The following is a 19,535-nucleotide window of genomic DNA, read 5'->3' as shown; positions in this document are numbered from 1 at the left end:
GGCAACCTCTTCCAGTAAGAACTCAACCACCCTCACAGTTAAGTAGTATTTTCCTGTGCTCAAGTGGAAATTTCTGTTTTTCAGCTGGTCAAACCTAGGATCCATTTCTGCCCCCAGACACACACAGGTGGTTCTCATCCGAAAACACAGGAAAGGCAGCACTTGGCCTGCAGTCTCACAGCATGCTGCTCATCCTGTCACTGGGCTCCACTGAAGAGAGTCTGGCCCTTATATCCTTCCTTCAGATATTTAGACACATTGATAAGATGCTGCCTCAATCTTCTCTTCTCCATGCTGAACAGGCCCAGCTCTTGCAGCCTTTCCTAATGTGAGAGATGCTCCAGTCCCCTAATGATCTTTGTAGCTCCACACAGGACACTTTCCATTAGTTCCATGTCTCTTTGTAGTAGGGAGCCCAGAACTGATTACAGTACTCCAGACGGGGCCTCACCAAGAGTGAATAGGAAAGGATTTCTTCCCTTGAGCTGCTGGCAACACTCTTCCTAATGCACCACAGGATACCACGGGCCTTCCTGGCCACAAGGGCACATTGCTGGCTCATAGCCAATTTGCCATCCACCAGGACTCCCAGGTCCCTGTCTGCAGAGCTGCTTTCTAGCCTGTCCTGGTGTGTGGGGTTATTCCTCCCTAGATGCAGGACCCTGCACTTGCCCTTCTTGAACCTCATGAGGTTCCCTCTCTGCCCAGCTCTCCAGCCTGTCCAGGTCTCTCTGAATGGCAGCACAGCCCTCAAGTGTGTCAGCCACTCCTCCCAGCTTGGTATCACCAGCAAACTTGCTGAGGAGGCACTCTGTCCCCTCATCCAGGTCACAGATGAAAAAGTTGAACAGGATGGGATCCAGTACTGACACCAGCAAAACATAGCTAGCTACAAGCCTCCAGCTAATCTCTGTGCCACTGATGATGACCCTCTGAGCTCTGCCTTTCAGCCAGTTCTCAATCCACCTCATAGTCCACTCATCTAACCCACACTTCCAGAGCTTGCCTAGGAGGATGTTATGGGAGACAACGTCAAAAGCCTTGCTGAAGTCAAGGTACACAACATCCATTGCTCTCCCCTCATCTACCCAGATAGTCATTCCATCAGAGAAGGCGATCAGATTGGTTAAGCAGGATTTCCCCTTGGTGAATCCATGGTGACTACTCCTGATCACCTTCTTTTCCTCCTGGGAAAAATCCCAGCCAGAGACTGAAGATGTCACTTCCTGCCCTAACTTTGCTTCTTATCCCTACTGGAAAACAAAGAAACAAACAATCTGGAACATTGTTCCCTCTACCCCAACCACACTAGCATGACAAAAAACATCCCTATGATCCCTCCTACCCAGGAGTAGGGAAAGAAAAACTTATAAATTGTCAGTGACATCATCTGCTAGAAAGTGATCCACACTTCATGAAACAGCACGGAAAATTAAATTTACTCCCAACCACCCCAAAGCTCTTTCACTGAACTACTAGTGTGGCAGAAATAATAGTGGGAGACGTAAATCCTTTCTCTATTTTAGAAAGACAAGGATTGTGTAATGAGCTGGAGTGCATAGAGCAAAATTACCATATACTGTCACTGAAATATATTTCCCCTGTGGTTTTGCCAAAAAGAGGTATGAAACTGGGATAGAAAATAAAATAGGTGATGCTAGAGGCAGAAAGTGGATTAGTACGCATCACCAGCGATATGTGACCAGCTTACAAAACAGTGGGTTTCATGACTGACAGTATCAGAAGACAAGTCTCTTCAATATTCTCTCTGAAGCTGCCCTATTCTCAGAACATTGCAGCACCTGAATATATTGCAACTTTTACAGAAGCCCTTTGCTGACAACATGCAGAAGAAGAGGAGAAAATTCTAACACACGAAGGATAAAGGTTCCATACATCTCTTTGAACCTTCCTGGACCCTGACATAAAAAGAGAAATTAAACCATTGTCTAGCTTTTCTACAGAACTCCTCAATTGTAACTGCTGCTTCCAGTTACATTATAATAATGAGCTGTGCACTTTGCTGTCAAGTGTGAAGGATCCTTGACTCACCACAGACTAGAGCTGACTGGATTGCATAACTTTCAGGCTGGTATTTTTTCCTATCCATAGGTCAAAGCACTGCAATCTCCCAATAATTTAGGCATGAGCATCCCACAACATGTGATAGCTTCTGTGAAAAGTCATCATAACTTCAGTGAGAGGTACTATTTGCTGAATGGAGTGATATTTATCTCACTCTTCAGAGAAAATGTGCTTTAAGTTCCATTTCTGTGTCGAATAGAAGGAAAAAGGGCTTAAACAGTTGTAAAAGAAATAGCCTATAGCCTTCCTCCTAGCTCCTCATGGTAGAAATCATTACAAAAGGCATGTAAGACACGCACAGAATAGTACGTGAAAATAGTTTGGGACAAATCTTAGTAACTGGTATATGAACCAAATAAAGATAGCCAGACATGAATCCCGCAGACTATTTACCTAAATATCAGTCAAAAAGTTTTCAGAACTTTAAAAGCAAATCTGGGCATTGCTTCAAGCAAGCTAGAGCCTAAACAGTTTTGCTTCAGAACCACATGAAATTTATTGTTTCATGTCATTTTGATGGAAAAACACAGCTGCACTGACAGTTCTTGTCATGATTCAATGTCCTTTTTGGAGCACCTCATTGACAAACTGGCAACTAACCGCAAGCACTGCAAGAAAATAAATGAAGTGTACCTTTCTTTTTCCACCCAGTTCTGAAAAAGGTACTTGTACTGCAGCAAATAAATCCACTGATGCCTTCTGTGAGTTTCACTTCTTTTCATCAAGTACCAATTTTAATATTGTTAGATGTAGACAAAGAGTTGTTTCAATATAACCTGGTGTACACCTTGAAGCTCCAATAAAAAAATTAAAATTGAAGTGCTCCTTAAAATATATGCAAAGGATTCCTGAGAAACATAGAAGTTAATCAGAGATGCACATATTTAAACCCAAGCTAGGTCTGCCTATCCTCACAGTGGAACTAGAAGAAATGAGTCATGAAGAGCATGGCTCTTCAAACAAGCTAGTAAGCCACTGCAATAGAGACTCTCTGTTCACACAGGGCATTCTTAGGATATAAGATTCTACCTTTAAAATCTGCTGCACTACATCATTCGAAGGTACTAGTATGCGACTGCTGCATTGCGCTTCTGTAGGCCTTATTAATTTTATATTCAAGCACAAATACTTGTATTTCAATAACGGTTTTGTTACAGGAAAAAAAATATTTTTATGTATTTAGAAGGCACAGCCTTTCCTAGTTATAACAATGAATATTCTCCTCCTTTTGATAACATTTTCAACAGTAATAAAAAAAATAAAAAAAATCGATAGTATTAGGGGTTCTTTTAATTTTACAGTTGCAAAATTGTAAAAGTGGAGCTTCTCTGACCAACACTGGACAAAAGGAGAGGCAAACCAACTCATGTCTGTCTCTTCTGAAGATTAATTTGCCTTTCAGTGTACCTTTTCCTCCCCTAGAACAGTAAAGCATAAGTAGGAGCTAACACACTGGTTACTATCTCCAGGAATCTAGTAGTTTAAAATCCAAACACCCACCAGTGAACATTTTTCTTATATAATTTTTTTTATTTTTATTGACACTATCAGAGTGGAATAAACCACTAAGTCTCAGATTGTTATTAGTAGTGTGTTTATGTGTGTATATACACACACACACACACCATCTTTTGTGCCTCAAAATCAAAAACAAGAAAAAATAAAACCTGTCCTACAGGATGTAGTATTATTTAAGTGCTCAGCAAGACAGTTCAAATGAAATAATGATTTCCCAGAGCTCAAAAAAAAAAAAAAAAAAAAAATCAGAGATAATGCCCTTTGATTACCTAACTTCTATTCCAAACTGATAGTTCACAGCAGGACTCCGGAGACAGCATATAGACCTTAATCACAGTAGTGAAGCAAAACAAAAAAAGAGAGAAAAAAAATTAAGCCCCCATTGCCACACACCCTTCCTTATCCTACTTTAAGCAGGAGATAAAATCCATATTTCTGCTTCTTCAGCTGAAAATTATTCATGTTATTCACAGTGCTGGTTAAATGGCTCCACCAGTCCTGTTCCACTGCCCCTCTTTGCAAGAGTCCTCGTTGCGATCCCTCTCCGGAGCTGTCATCCACAGCAGCCACGGGCTCACAGCTCCTCTTCTCAAATCCCCCGCCACCGGCCAGCCAGTTTTCCCACTTGGCTCCACAGCAGCTTCTCAAACATCCCCAGAGCTGCAGGTGTCATCTTTGAACACCTCCCACTACACTCTACTCCCAGCACAGGGACCCCAGAGCTGCAGTAATGAAGAGGAAGAACGAAGCGGCTGCCCGCTGTCCGTAACAGAGTCATGGATAACTGAACTTTTCACTTTGTTTCATAGTTACTTATAACTGAACATTTTACATTCTTAAACTGCAGACAAGATACAACCTCTTATTATTTTTATATAACATACCTATCATTCAAATATTTACATTTAATTAGTCACTGTAAGTTTTGACTGTAACTCCTAGGTTAATTCTGTTGGAAATGTTAGGCCCTATGGGAAATATCAGAGTTGGGGACAAAACAACCAAAGGGAAAGTCTATCAGAAGATGCAACTTGAAGAAAAGTCAACTTTTCAACATGGGCTTTATTTCAGGATACTAGTAACTTAAATTAAAACTAACTTTGCCAAAAAAAAGGGGGGGGGGGCGGGGTGGAGGAATGTAGCTTGTTCCTTCCAACAGCAGTTTTGCAGCTTTATAAGCAAGATGCTCAAGAACAGCAAATTTGCAAACTAACAAAAGAAGCAACTACAGTTCTCCTGTGCTCCTGACTTCTACTTCTTATCATTTATCTTAACACTGTCTTATTCTGGTGCAGCTTTATCCTCTAAGACAACTTCCTTTTTAAGATTCTGAGCTGGAAAATTAGGTCTTAGTTGACAATGATTCCCCTGAGCTGCCTCTGAGATTAAACATTACAGGTTGTTTTGTTTTGTATTTGTAAGGATATCCCTGGACAGCATGAAATCAAGATCTGAAAACTCCATTTGGGAAGTGCTAAAGCAGCACAGATTCATGTGAAATATAAACTTCATTGCCTTACGTATGCATTTTTAAAATGTATACAGAAAATAGGTTCAGAATCTACTTGTCTATCAAAAATTCTACATTTTTGTAATATGTCTTCCATCTAGTAAACTACCTTTCTGATGATCCCCAGACTATCTGAATTAAAATATGATCCGTTGCTTTCCATCACCTGTAAATTAACTAAACGCGTACCACTATTTTCTCACCGAATCACAGTAGACTATTTCTTAGCCACAGAGCCATCCAGTCAGCTTTCTGCTTTGCTAGCTGAATAAGGTGATTTTGCACAGATTCATGACACTTCAAAGCAGCAGTCCTCAGGAGGAAGGAAAAAACCAACCAACAACAACAACCAAAAAAAAAAAAAAAAAAAAAAAAACTAAAACAAAACAGGATGTATGCATTCATTCCTAGGAAAGTTTGGTAATGGCTACTGTACCACAGTTTAGCTCTCTTAATTTTTGACTAGAATGTAGCTTTGAAATACAGCGTAATTGGGCTGTTTTTCTGGAAAGGGAGATGTTAGACCAAATATGCCTTTTTCTAAGGGACAAAGTGCAATACTTCACTGAGCTCATTCCAAAACTTAAGATCTACAGTCCAGTCGAGTTCACACTCGATATTAACTTTTACTATCCTTATGCTTGAGTAGGAATGCTTCTTTAGGCAGCTATACAGCAGCAGTCACAAGTTTTATGGAAAAAAAAATACCATTTAATACCATCTTCTTTCAAAGCAGTCACACTAATCAGCCTGGAAACACCAGTGTGACACTTACAAGTGGTCAGATCAAAAGAAAAAATGTATTAAACTCAAGACAACAGATGTCAAAGCAAAAAAAAAAAGTACTATTACAAGGAGGAGGAATATACATGCCTTCCCAGCACACTCCCTGGCAACAGAACAGGCACCCAAAGCTCCCATCAATAACAATAACATGACCCAGAGAAGGAGGAAACATCTTGGCCAACATAACATTTTTCTTTGACAGTGGAAATACATCATTTTACTTGTTATGGTGATGGTTATTTTAGCATTTAAGTTGCAGGGAGCAAAAATAAGACAGTCCCCTCTCTTGTGATTACTTGAAAATTGGGGCAATTTTAAGAGAGCCTGTTCCAAGGCATACTAATTTAGAGGAAAATCCCAAAGTGCGATTTTGCCAAAAAAAAGCTAAAAGGAATATTTTGTAATTTTTTTTTTGATAAGATGAAAAATGTTTCAGTGTTCTAATCTTTCCTACTCAATTTCTTATTGATGTAAAAAATGAGTGGGCAGACATTCAGTATGTTCTCTGCCAGTCTATTTTGTTCTCAACCTGTGTACAGTTCCTGCCATCTTGAAGAAAGATAGATCAGACAGGAAAAACAAAAACACCCCACAGATTTTAAATGACTCCTTGCAATTTCAATACTCTTCCACAGTGCTAACAAATCTTCCTCAATCTTCTACTAGTAATCAAGTTGTCCTTATTTGCCTAAGCCCCATTTCCACTATCAATGTCCTCCCTTTGTTTTCGGTCACCAGTAGTAATTTCTTGTTTAATCCTTCTGTTTCTAATTTCAAAACAAGAGGTGCCATCCAATACATTTGCTCATTTTCCATTATTTCAAAAGGTTTGTTGAACTGGTGGTAGATTCTGTAAGAAGACTGCTCTATAAAGGAGATGGTTTTTATTTGTGCAAATAGTTCTTTAAAATAAAAATACATGTCAATAAATGATGCTTAAAAATAAACAGTGAGGTTTGCTGACTTTATAGGAACCAATAAACACAGGTATACAGTGCAAAAGGTTTCCTTTACATAACATTTTTAAGGACAATTGAAACAGATATATGTTTGTTCTTTTGCCACGTAAAAGGTATTTCCTTTTCCTATCTTCCCCTGCTCCTAAACAGTAGCCAGTACAACATGTTTTCTTTTCTGATTTGCAAAAGCTATTTTTCCCAACTGGGTTCTTAAGCTGCACATTGCACCCTGTAGAAAATATTTAGTCTGATTTACAAAATCTATTTCTCTCTTTGGACCTTTAAACTGCCGTTGCAGAAGTGATAAAGGTGTTCTCATTCAGACTTTTATTGTTCCTGGGCCCCTTGCCACCTGTTTTTATTTCTCCCCATTTCCACTTTCTTCCCATCTCTTTCACGTAGAACCCGGCAGTTGTTCATCAGAGCCAATTCCATGTAATGGGAGACACATTTTTACGTGATTTCTAACCCATAAAAAAGGAGGAGAAAGTAGCAATACAGTTGATATGCCATGGCCAGGAAGTAATCTGATCAGAAAGTAACTTTATTAAACGCTTATAAATTTGGAGTTATTATTTTTGTTTTATTACATCTAGAAGAGTATGAAAGCTAATTTGCTTACCTTTACTCTATGTCTTATATTCACAATCGAGAATGCTTTTCCTTTTCTGACCAGTCCAATGAAGGACTTTTTGTGAAAGCCCAGACACACTAGAGTTCACTTTGTGCCTCACATGGCTTTCTTTTTTTCCTTAGTAGCCTTCGTTGCTCCACAATATCAGCTCATTTCAGAAGTATCATATGATCCAAATACCTGCCATCATTATGAATGACAATTACAATGTTTCCAAAGCTGAAGTCTCTGTTTAGATGCAACTTCACAGTGCTCAAGAAACCAGGAAATAGTCCAGTATAAGGCAAACTACAACTTCAATATCTACTGAAATCCCAAACAAAATCAATGACCTGAAATTTTCAAATAAGTTCCTTTCTGTTCAAAGGAATAAACTGTTGCATGTAACTGACTTAAAATTCTGTCCTATCAATGTCGTTGATTGAACTTCAAGTTCAATTTTACATACTTTAAAATATAATCCAATTTAGCTATTATGCACTTGCAATTATTTTCTTCTCTTAAGTCATAATTGCTCTTTGATAGTCTGCTTTTCATTTGCCTTAAAATATAACCACAGCATAAAACGTCTTACATCATCCCATCTGTCACTCAAACTGTCCTGTTGCACCTCGTTGGCTCTGACCTCGTGAGCAGAGGGAGCGCATTGGCACGCTGAACAGCGAACACCCACTCTTACACAAGAGCGGCTACCTTGGGAGAACAGAATTCTTTATATTGCACCCTGGAGTGAATGTTAACACCATCAAAGAATAAGGAAGCTGTTAAGATCTACTAAAAAAAAAAAAAAAAAAAAAAGAGAGAGAGAGAGAGAGTACTCTAGGAGAATATTCTGGGCCTTATCACAAATGCTTATGACCCTCTCCTACTATTTCAAAACTCAGATACTCAGGAAGCTTCATTAATATCTGAACACTGTTTTGTAGCAATGTGGCACAAACCTAGACAGCTGCAGATGGTTCAGAAGCTGTAGAGATAAGTTTAGTTGCTCTGCACAGTGACTAATCCTTTAAAACCCACACACGCAGGTGTCGTCCAGGCCTCAGACCGTTCTAAGTGTCATACTGTGACATTTACCCAGTTTATCAGCCCTGGGATGTACACAGTCCATGCCAAAGGGGGCTGCAAGCATCTCACCATTTCGCCTCTGACATCAAGACAATTGTGTTTTCCCTTAACAGAAATACATACACTTCCTTTGTATCAATCGCAATCTGATTCATTGCAAAAAATAAAACAATCAAAAAAAAAAAAGCCAAAAAATTGCACAGAAAGCCTCTTATTAAAATGATGAAAACTGCCCATAAAAAGCACAAGCTACATGAAGCTTGTTTTCCCTTTGGTTTTCCAGAGGAAAAGCATGATCCTACTGACCATATTTTACATTTGTGCATGTGTCATATTAATTATGCATGTGGCACTGTCCATAAAATTCATGGCTATCAATGAATATGTAACACAGAGATAAAAATACAAAAATCAAAAACCTAACACAAAACAATTAGTCACTTGTCAATGTATTTCAAACAAAAGTTTACTCAAAGCACACTCATTTTTCATCTGATAGATCTACCTCCACTGTAACCTCAGATGAGATAATAAATGTGACTTAGCAGAAGTATCTTTTTCTTAATATCTGTCCTCATTAATATTTTCTGCTTCAAAGGAATAGAGTAGTCCATACAGGGTTCAAATGAATATGGTTTGATTTTGCAATAAGTATCTTTTCTTTGAGTGTTACCACTTACCGCATCACTTCAACATGAATTAAACATGAATTCATGATAAAAAATCATCAAAATGCAAAAACAAAGAGATGGTGGAGGGATCAAAGGCACCTTCTAGTTGCTAGAGAAACCAAAACAGCAAATGAATTTGAAGTACACAGTACTCACACAATATCCTAGGACAAGTGCACATGAAGCGTGTGGAGAAACTCTTCCTCTATGCGTTTCAGCAGCAGGACTGAAATGAACAGAGAATGATTTCATTAATATATGCTCAGATGGGTTAATAGTTCCAGAATTAGTGGGCTACGCTTCTAGCGGGAGCTTTGGCAGGTCACTGTGAAGAAGTTCAGACTCTCACTGTGCAACTCTAGTGGGTAAAAGAAATTCAGGTCAAAGTTTTGGAGAGTGCTATTAATCAGGAATAAATCATTTGCATCATTTCTGAGAGCCCAGAAGAAAGTGTATTAAAGAATTCAGGTTCACAGACTGTGAATATTGAAGGCAGCTTCCCAAGCTCGGTGTTCGAAAACGTCGTCACTTGAGATGATTCCTAGCGTAGGCCTGCGTTTTTCTTAAGAGTTCTCACTTCCCCCATACTCTTTCCTGAGATCTTCAAGTGCAGAGCCCCCAAAGACACCAGCTGTAAAATTATTTTATGCAATATAGAACCTGTCCAGTCTCGTTATTCATTTCACATTGACGATACACAAAATAGCATATGGTAAGGATTTCCTGTCGTGGCTGCCCTTGTGAGGACTGGGAAGGGGAAAGGTTCCGTATCCATTACTGCCTCCCCCAAAATTGCCTCTTCCAGAGCACAAGCATCGTTGTCGTCGTTAGGTATTCTAGTTCTCCAATTAACAACAAAATCTTCGATTTAAACATAGCCAGGAGTAGCCATATCCGTGCAGTGAAGATGGTTTTTAAGATGACCGATGTGACAGCACTGCTCCAGGAGGAGATGAAACTCCCGCGCAGCAGCATCGGGGCTTCAGGCTGCGCCTGCCTGTGCCTTCTCCACCTCGCTGAAGGCCTCCTACTGAAAGCCAGGTTTCTTCCTGCCACCTGCACCCCTAGGAGCAGCACCATGCCCTGGGGGGGGGGGCAGGGAGCAGGGGCATCCACCCTGCTGCAGCAGCCTGGCCCCCTCATTCTGCTCTTTCTCAGAGCTTCACTGGACAGTTTTTGCAGGAAGATTAAAATGAACCAGAACTAATGGAAGGTATATTTAGTATACAACTGCTACACTAATGCTGAATAATGTTTAAGCTCCTGAACAAGTCCATATTGTTTCACCTAATGGGATTCACTGATTACCCAAATAATTAATTCAGTCCTATAATTTTGCAACACCATGTGGAAATGTGAAACCTGAGCATTAATTAATTAATGTTCAAGTCAATAAAAGAGACAAGTGTCTGGGACTCGCTACTGCTTTTCCTCAAATCAAATCAATCAAAACATTATCGCTTATCTTGAGCCATACAGGATTGGCTCTTGGTTCATCAAGCGTTTGGTCTAGTTACTACACTGTACTCATTTGTAATACAAATCTACAGACTTGGGCAAACACTCAGCTGCCAAAGCCTCCCTTAACATTTTACTCTTCTTCAATTACTTTGATGCCCCTGTTTCACAGCACTAAAACTCTCTTACTTTCATTCTCACTGCCTTTCCCACTCTGTCATATGTCCTTCTTATGGGCGGTTATGTTTTGCAAGTAGCTGGAAACAAGCATGTATACATACATATACACTAAAAATGTATTAAACCTGACACATCTAGTGTGAAGGCTTTTCTCACAGTCTGCACATTCTTTAAAAAGGTGAGAGTAATTCATCACAGCCACTGATTTTTGACCTGCACTTCTGGTCCAGACTTTGAATTTAAAGATACCGTTATGGCTCCTTACTTCTCATTTTCCAGTTCAGCTATCCAAACCATTGGCACATTTGTTGTGGACACAGTTTACAGTGTCAGGAATGCAAATAGCTTAACAGATCTATTTTTAAAATGAGATATTCAGCTATTTTTGAAAAGGGGAAATGAATTAGCTACAGTCACAAGTTATACTATATATTCCTGGAAATACCTTTGCAAGCAGCCTCCTGCCTGGAACTGCTCTGACTTTAATGGAGATTGGTGTAAATTCAGCAAGCTGTCTCTAGATTCATTTGTGTAGTCAAGGACCTAATTATTATGATTTAGGACCAGTGTATTTTAGATTTCCTCCTCAATCCTTCCTGCCATGCATACTTTACAATTGGTAGATGAGGCAGTACCTTTTCTAATGAATAACAGTAACTACTTTGCCCTAATAGGAACATGCAGATCTTGCAAGTACAAACACAGGGATTTCTGCAGTCCTTCCAAAGGTAAACAAACTAACAAATGTATAAGAAAAATCAGGACAATATTATTCTTTTATTATTCTTAAAATAGTATGGGGTAAAAACTTAAGCTTTCTCATTTAGGCAAGGAAACACTAAACCTCAAATTATTCCAAAAGGTATGGAAAGGAACTGGCACAAAACTCATTCAGCCTCTACAGTTAACTAACAAGACTTTCATTGCATGTGGCCTCCAGATCGTAGGAGACCACAACACACAGCCGTGCCAATAATACCAGAAGTGACCAGAGCTCAGCTCTTGATGGGCTTGCTGAGTCCGTTTCAGAAGAAAGGACATCCACTGCCTTGTGGTTTTCGGAGGGGGACTGTCAGGGTGGGACAGAGAGGACACGAGATCAGGAGGCTGCTGAGGCACAGTAGTCACCCCTGTGGCATGGGACAGCATCCAGTTCATCGCAAGACCAAAGGTGCCCTGAAACAGCGTCAGACTGCATCATTTATCTCTCTTGTGAAAGATTCGCATTTTGGTTCTCCTCATTTTTGTCCCAGCTCTCTATCTGCTGTGCACGGGCTGGTCACAGCATGCTGCAGCAGCCCATTATTGCCTGACACTGTTGGGCTACTGTGAACAGTAGGACAGAGAAAATTGCAGTGGTGCAACCCCAGCTGTGCTCAGACACACCTGCCATGACTTACAAGCTCATGGTCTCTGTAAGATTAGTAGTTTAGTGATTTCCTGAGTTTTCCTTGCACAGAAAATATCATAAATAAAGGAAAATATTTTGCTCCTACAGCCCTGGTCCTATCAGCACAGTCTCAAGTTTTCCATTCTCTTCTTTCTTTCTAGACCCTGTCCCTCATCCCACTGCCCTGCAACCTCTGGGTCTCTTTCTCATTCACTGTTTATGAAGGTTAAACCATTCGAATAAATATGCTTGCAATTAACTTGCCAGATCATGAGCTGTAGCAGCCAGCTACTCAGTGGAGTGAAAAAAGTGATACAAAAATACCGTATCTGACCTGTCTCTTCTTTAAGGGCCATTATGCACAAAGCCATTGCACAGATTTGAACAGCCTGAAAATAACTGGGGAAAGATTTCCTGGCTATGGCCTGCTTTTGTGATGATGCTGCCAGCACAGCACATCAGACACTACAGCAATAGGGAAAAACCAAAGGAGACTCCTAACCCAGCACCCCAGCTGGCAAGAACATCACAGAATCTTTAGCATGGCAAAAGGTGTAGCTGAATTCTGCTACTTTCATTTAATCTAAGTATATATGCAAAAAAAAAAAAAAAAAAAAGAAAAAGAAAACCACTCTTTCAACAAAGCATTTAGCAAGCACTTGACTCTTCTTCATTCTCTATCACAATTTCTGTAAAGAAATCTTTTTAGAGTCCCCAGTGTCAAAAAATAAGCAAACATATGGAAGCATTTGCTGGTGCTCTTTATTTCCCCTTTTGCAGCTTTTAAAGCAAAATCCAGAAAATTTTTAAGTTCTCTAGAAAGCTTTATGAATAACAGAAATGTCAGAATCCTGCAAATTGCCCTTCTTCTGCCCTTGAACACTAGTGAAAATACATTAGGCTTCCTTCTATATGGTGGGCTTACCTCAATTAAAGTATTGACCATATTGAATGGAAACCTTAAAAGTTAAAGCTTGTTAAGAACGCCAGAGCTGAGCTAATGCACCATTCAGTGCTACATAAATTCCTTGGCTAGTTAAACAGCAGTTCCAATGTCATGTATCAACATTGCACAAATGACACAATTATTTGCAAAGTTATTTACAAAAATCCCTCCAAAGCTCCAACATGAATAAGCCAAATTTTACTCATGCACCTTAAAAGAAAAGAAAGATAGGAGCAATTTCTCCTGAAATGCAGAATTACTACCAAGGGTTTTGGGTGTATATTTCCCCTGAGGTAGTTTAACACTTCTTTTTCATTTCTAACATCATATCAATCCTAAATCAAAAATAGACAAGCAGCATAATAGGTGGCAAAAAAACATCTAGAAGGTGAGATAACTCCAAAGGAGTGGAACTGGCAATGGCATATAACCGTTAAATTGGCAAAAGGAAGTGAAAATGGAAATAATCAACCCTAACCTGGTCTAGAGAGTACACGAAACTCCAGGGTACGTCCAGTCTCCCTGACTAGACCGGTCTGTATTGACACCACATTAAAGAAGGAGTAAAGGGAAGTAAGTGAATAATTTTATTTTTTTCTTTTAAATAGGAGACCATATAAGTCTTAATGATTCATGCCTTTTTTATTGGCCTTAGGAATTTTGAACAACTACTGTGCAAGATCTACTAAATACTTAGAGAGAAAGGAAATGAAAAGCCTATTGCTGTTTCCTTGATGATGTCCTAAGAGAGGTTGCAAGTGTCTTGGATTATACAAACATTCATCCAAAGATGAATTTGTCCTAAAAACATTCACAAAATTAATACCAAAAATGTAGAAATTAATACACCCATTCTAAAAATGAGAGACTGAGGCATTCAATGGTTTATCCAAATTTACCTAGGGAACTTCTACAGGAGCAGAAGCTTAACTGAGATTTCTGTCTCCACTAATCACAAAATCATTCTTCCTAAAATTGTTCCTAATTCCATTATTTCTTTTTCTTTCTGTGTTGTCCTCCTCTTAATATTAATAGTATTAATAAATAGTAGCAGATAAATGTATTAATTTATAGTCTAATTAATATTTATAGTTTAATTAATTAACACTTTAAATGATCTGTAAAGAAATTGTTCTGCAAGACAAATAATTATACTTGTCCTACAAAAGGGAGCAGATTCATTTTACCTAATAGAATTTTTCTCTTCTTGTCCCATCTATTTCCTAAATGAATAGCTTATTTCCTTTCATTCCACGAGATTTACAGCCGGTGCTTAGGATGGCTAATGCACATCATAAATGGAGCTGCATCCTGTTGTGAGGGAGAGAGGCCCAAAGAGGTGAAACATCTTGCATGCAGGTCAGGAACATGTGAAAGAGATTCAAGACTCCTGATCATTGTATCCATAATTCAGTTCAATCCCTACAGAGTCAAATCCAAAGCCTCTGTAAACCAGCAGATAGTCTTTCAACTGACCTCAATTTTTGTCTTACGCCAAGCTCTACAGAAATAAAAATGAGAGAATAATTCCCAACTAGAATCTGCTCACAGAGTTCCTGATTGCTTAAGGAAAGCAAATAGCCCAGGCTTTGGTTAATGCAATTATTCAATCACATACAGAGCATTAAAATCCAGCATTGCTAATACCTTGGCACAGATTTGAATTAGTCCATGCTCTTCAATTAGATGCCCATCTTCTTCAAGTGCAGGGAGATTACGAACAGTCCTTCCTCAAACTTGAGAGTTTTTTAACATACATCAATAAACACACATCCCAGTACCTCTCCTACTGCTTCCTCTGCTGGAGTAACAAAACAGCTGCCTGATGCCCTCAAGTGCTTTTTACCCTGTGGAGGCATGCAGGTGTGCACACACCTGTGAGGTGTAGACCCTATCAATGTTATTCACAGTCATAAAATATTTATTGCAATTCGGAGGAGATAAGAAGATCAGTGTCTTTCATTCAGTTTATCAGACTTCATAATTATTATTTTTTTTCCCTAATAGTTTGATTTGTTGAGGAAAAAGGAGTAACTTAATTTCCCACAACAGCTATGTTCAAAACAATTATAATCCTTTCTCTCTCACTACTTCTTTCTCATCACCTGCACTCACATATGTGCGTGCACACACACCTACATATACACAACATACACTCACTCTTTCTCTCTCTCTCAAACTGGCCTTGTGTTTTGCTCAGCTGTCATCTCGGGCAGATTGGAAACATAAGGTTGGAACTATTTTGACCAGAGGACAAATTCAGCTTTTGAGTTAAACTACAGGCATGGGGCTTCTCGTTTCCTGTTCTTTACTCGCTGACGCTTTGCCCTAATAAAAAAGGTGGTCATGTCTTGTATTTTAATGAATGGCACGGGAGGAAAGCTACCCTTATCAAAAGAGAGTGACATTCACTCCCTGCCAATTATATATATTGGGCAGTATACTGGACCTTTACTAGTGTAAATTAGAAAAACATAATTAATTCCACAATATTCATAACTCTAATAGCTAATACAGTATAAATAATTAAGTTAGGGAAATAGCATTGCTTTGTTTTAATTACTGAGATCATTGGAATTGTGCTGATTTACCTGAGATAGTTCTGGGCTTACTCTTTCTACAAAAAGAAAAAAATATTCTTCTAAAGATTAACAGTGTAGTATATTTCAAACTAAAACTGTTGCTTTCTCATGTCAAAACTGAGATATTAAAAAGACACAAAAGCAAGAACTGAGTCTTTAGTATGATGATGTGAAAGCAAAAACAAATCTATACTGACTGCATCATTTTGACCTATTAGCAAGTGATGTTGCAAATAGCCTTCAGCAGACCTTATGCATATTTTACCTCACGAATTTTGAAGTTTGATAAACTTCAATGAGAGAGAATTTTGTAATGGAACCTGGCACATAATCTCTATGATACCATCAGCCCACTAAGACAGAAAGAAAATCTCTACATAGTTTTTACTGAATAGGTAAAAAATATTTGATGGTAATCTCCGACCTACAGTTTGCAACTTTTAAAGGATACAGTTTCACTTCTTTGTTCTGTTTTATACTTGTGCTACTGAATTATCCTTCAGAAATTTTATCTCACCAAATATGCTTTCCAATAATATACTGTAAATCAAAATCACATGAATGATAGCAGAACAGATTCATTTTCTGTGTTAGTTTATCCATCACACCAAGTCTAATTACTAGAGGGAATTATTATTCAGTAAATAGACATTCAATTTAAACAATGAACTAATTTTTCTCTTGTACAAAATTCTTTTTCGTTGTGTCACGTTTGCACTGGTTTGTGACCATTAAAAAAAATTAAGGTGAAAATATCTTATATAATGAAGCAAACCAGAAAACATTACGACTTAGGAAACTAAGCCTGGTGATAATATTCCAAAAAGAGTCAGGCAATGTCCTACAAGACCAGGTAATCTTAATTCTTTAGAGGGGAAAATAATAAATAAATGCAGTTCAGCACTATTCATTATGACATTCATCATTAACAGTTCCTGGTACGTGCTGAACTCATTTCCGAACTGAACAAAAGAATTACTCTGGAAGTATAATGATACTTTTTTGTGATTACTTTGTGACTTGATAATTATTCTTTGTAATGTCTTCCCAAATGACATGGGGAACACTCTGATGCATTCACTGCTTTCAACTGCCCGTATCTTTAACTAAGGTGTTTATGCGGCATCACCCACCTACTCTGTGAGATAGGCTAGGATGCTGAGAATATTGCATTTTCTTGGACTCCTTGGGTCATCTGAAGTCTTACATAGATTTTTTCTGTGTTTTTTATTTGTAACTTTCCTTTAGTATTTTCCAAGAGAAAAAAGAGCTGTATCTAGCCTAGCACAATATGATGAAAAGTAAACTTAGCCACCACTTTATATATCAACAAGATAATGCAAATGTTGTCATTGTACAAAACACTTGGAAATCTTATAGGAAAAAGAAATCATGAATTAAATTTCAGAAAATTAAGATAATGGAGAACATCTCTGTGAAGTTTAGTGAGCTCTTTATGTTTTTTGTCAAGTCCAAAACATTCACTTACCTGAAATCAATAGGTATACCAACTTATCGTATTATATGTTACAAAGCTGTAGCACCACTAAGACCTCTATATGAAAACCTCTAAAGACCTTTATATATAAAGCGCTTCTTCCTAGCTGTATGTATAGCAATTTGGGTTATGCCGTCTACCTTGATCATGATTAGGAAAATGTAACTTTCTGCTCTGAAATGGAATAACATTTTTTCGTACGTTTGTCTGGTAAAGATACTCTGGCTACAGAATATTGTAAGATCCACTTTCATGTAGTGAAAAGTAGAAATGTTACCTCCTAGAACACAAAGTTTTATTTATCTTTTTATTTTTCCTTTGAACGTCTATGAACTTTCTATACACTATGCTAAGTTACACTTTTTAACAGTTAAGCATCTGATTGCTATTGAGACGTAACAATGATTTTGGATACAGTATATAATTATCCTTTTTCTACGTATGCTGAAATGAAGATACAGCTCTGCATGTATTCATGTTTATTCGTAATTGCATGCTAGTAATAGCAAAATAATGGGACTCTTTTATATGCATCAATTCACACCTATTTAAATAGTCACTAAAATCTAGCAGTAAGCTGTTTTGTACTATTTCTCTGTTGTATCCAGGATGAATTTGATGACTTTATCACTAACGTGACGCCTGTTTCTCTGTACCATTCCTCTCTTTTGGCTTCCATCTCACCAAGTTAAATGCTATGGATAAGCTATTTATATGTCTGTGCTGAGTGATATATCACTGAACATAAACTTATACATAGGCATTGACATTTGTTATTGCTATTTCTTTTTTTAAAAAAACAAAATGTTCTTCTTTTAAACAGAAAACAGTTGTGCTCTTTTCTGGGTCATCTCCAAACTATCCTGTATCTGATTTATTTTTCTGACTCCTAGACTAATTTTTCTCCTATATTTTTGAACAACTTCAATTTAAATCTGTATCTAAAATCCCATGGAATTGAGTGCTTTGCAAATGTAACCTTTTTGTGACAAAATATTCTGTGCATGCTCTGAAGTGAATTCAGTTGAAAATAATATAATCTATGCAAAATTTGCAGCTAGATTCTTCCAACTTCCCTTTAGTCACTAAGTCCTTAATTGGCACCATGGGTTTCTGTAAACAGTCTAGCTAATCTTCAGCCAGAGACATCAGAGGTGGCTGGCCAGTGTTTGAGGCCTCGCAGGTCCCGTAGAGGAAACTGAGGCTGAAATCATGGTTGATGCAATCCTGCTGTTTTGCAGGAATGCATGGGATCTGTGTTTCTTGAATGTAGGAGGAATCTCACAAAACTCACACAACGCAGAATGTCTTTCACTTAATGCTGTGCTCCCAAATGTTTTTTTGCAGGCTGCTTTTAGAAATACTCACCTGCTATCAGGGTATGTGCCTGCTTCAAACTGTCTATTTTTCTTTCGATTGATCAATGATTATCACCTCCTTACCACCACGCTTCCAAAAATAATAAGCTGCTGAAGCCACTTTACCCAGAGATTTTAAATTTCTAATTAGCCTTTCCTGGGTAGAAACAGGTATGATCAGGTCTTTGATTGAAAGACAAGTATTAAACACATTAGTCCCACTGAGTTTACACCTAACTCTTAATGATCCTTCTGAAAGGGTACTAACTTGAGAACTTGAGACAAAGCGAGGAGCGAGGGGAGTGGCACAACCGTACCTAGCATAGGAAAACTCTTTCCTTAGAGAGTCACTTGTTCCTCTCACTAAAAAAAAAAAAAAAAAAAAAATTGTTCCAAAAAGACACATGTGAAACTGAGCTCACCATCTAACTTGATCAAGCTGCTGGAGAGAGAAATTGTGGAGCAGTCAGCGTTTCATTTTAGTATGCTGCACATTAGATACTAAAGTGGCATTTCCAGAAGAACTAGGCACTTTCATCCAAAAAAGGAGGAGAAATGGCCATGCTCTGCTCACAGCAGAGTTTGAGGTTAACACCTCGGGAGCTACGTGAACTGCTTCCGAAACAACACAGTTTCTCTTGTCAGTGATCTCATCCTTGTCCATAGAAGTCTGATAAAAAGATAAGGACATCTGATATTCAGGCCTTGCAGTCTTTCACCTGTGCTGACCTTTAAATCAGGGACATTCTTCCTTTTCTATGCTAGAAAAATGAGAGAAACATTTCAGGCTAGCCTATGCCTTTAGGTACATCTCCTGGGAAAAGGCAGCAACCATGACCTGAGAGACTGCTCCAAGGCTCTGTAACTGAGACACAGCCCCCGGCTGGGGAAA

The 19,535-nt window shown here is 38.4% G+C and overlaps 1 long non-coding RNA gene across 1 annotated transcript in view; it reads right to left on the bottom strand.

Annotated features, from left to right (window-relative positions):
* The window catches only part of LOC134139142 (uncharacterized), a 204,250-nt gene that overhangs the window by 9,613 nt on the left and 175,102 nt on the right, over positions 1-19,535 (bottom strand). Inside the window, exon 5 of the long non-coding RNA XR_009958080.1 lies at positions 9,388-9,457. This is a non-coding gene — a long non-coding RNA (uncharacterized LOC134139142). The remainder of the gene's footprint in view (positions 1-9,387; positions 9,458-19,535) is intronic.

Source organism: Rhea pennata, chromosome 3 (assembly GCF_028389875.1).
Source record: "Rhea pennata isolate bPtePen1 chromosome 3, bPtePen1.pri, whole genome shotgun sequence".
NCBI classification, from domain to species: Eukaryota; Metazoa; Chordata; class Aves; order Rheiformes; family Rheidae; genus Rhea; species Rhea pennata.
This window is presented reverse-complemented; position numbering and strand designations above follow the sequence as displayed.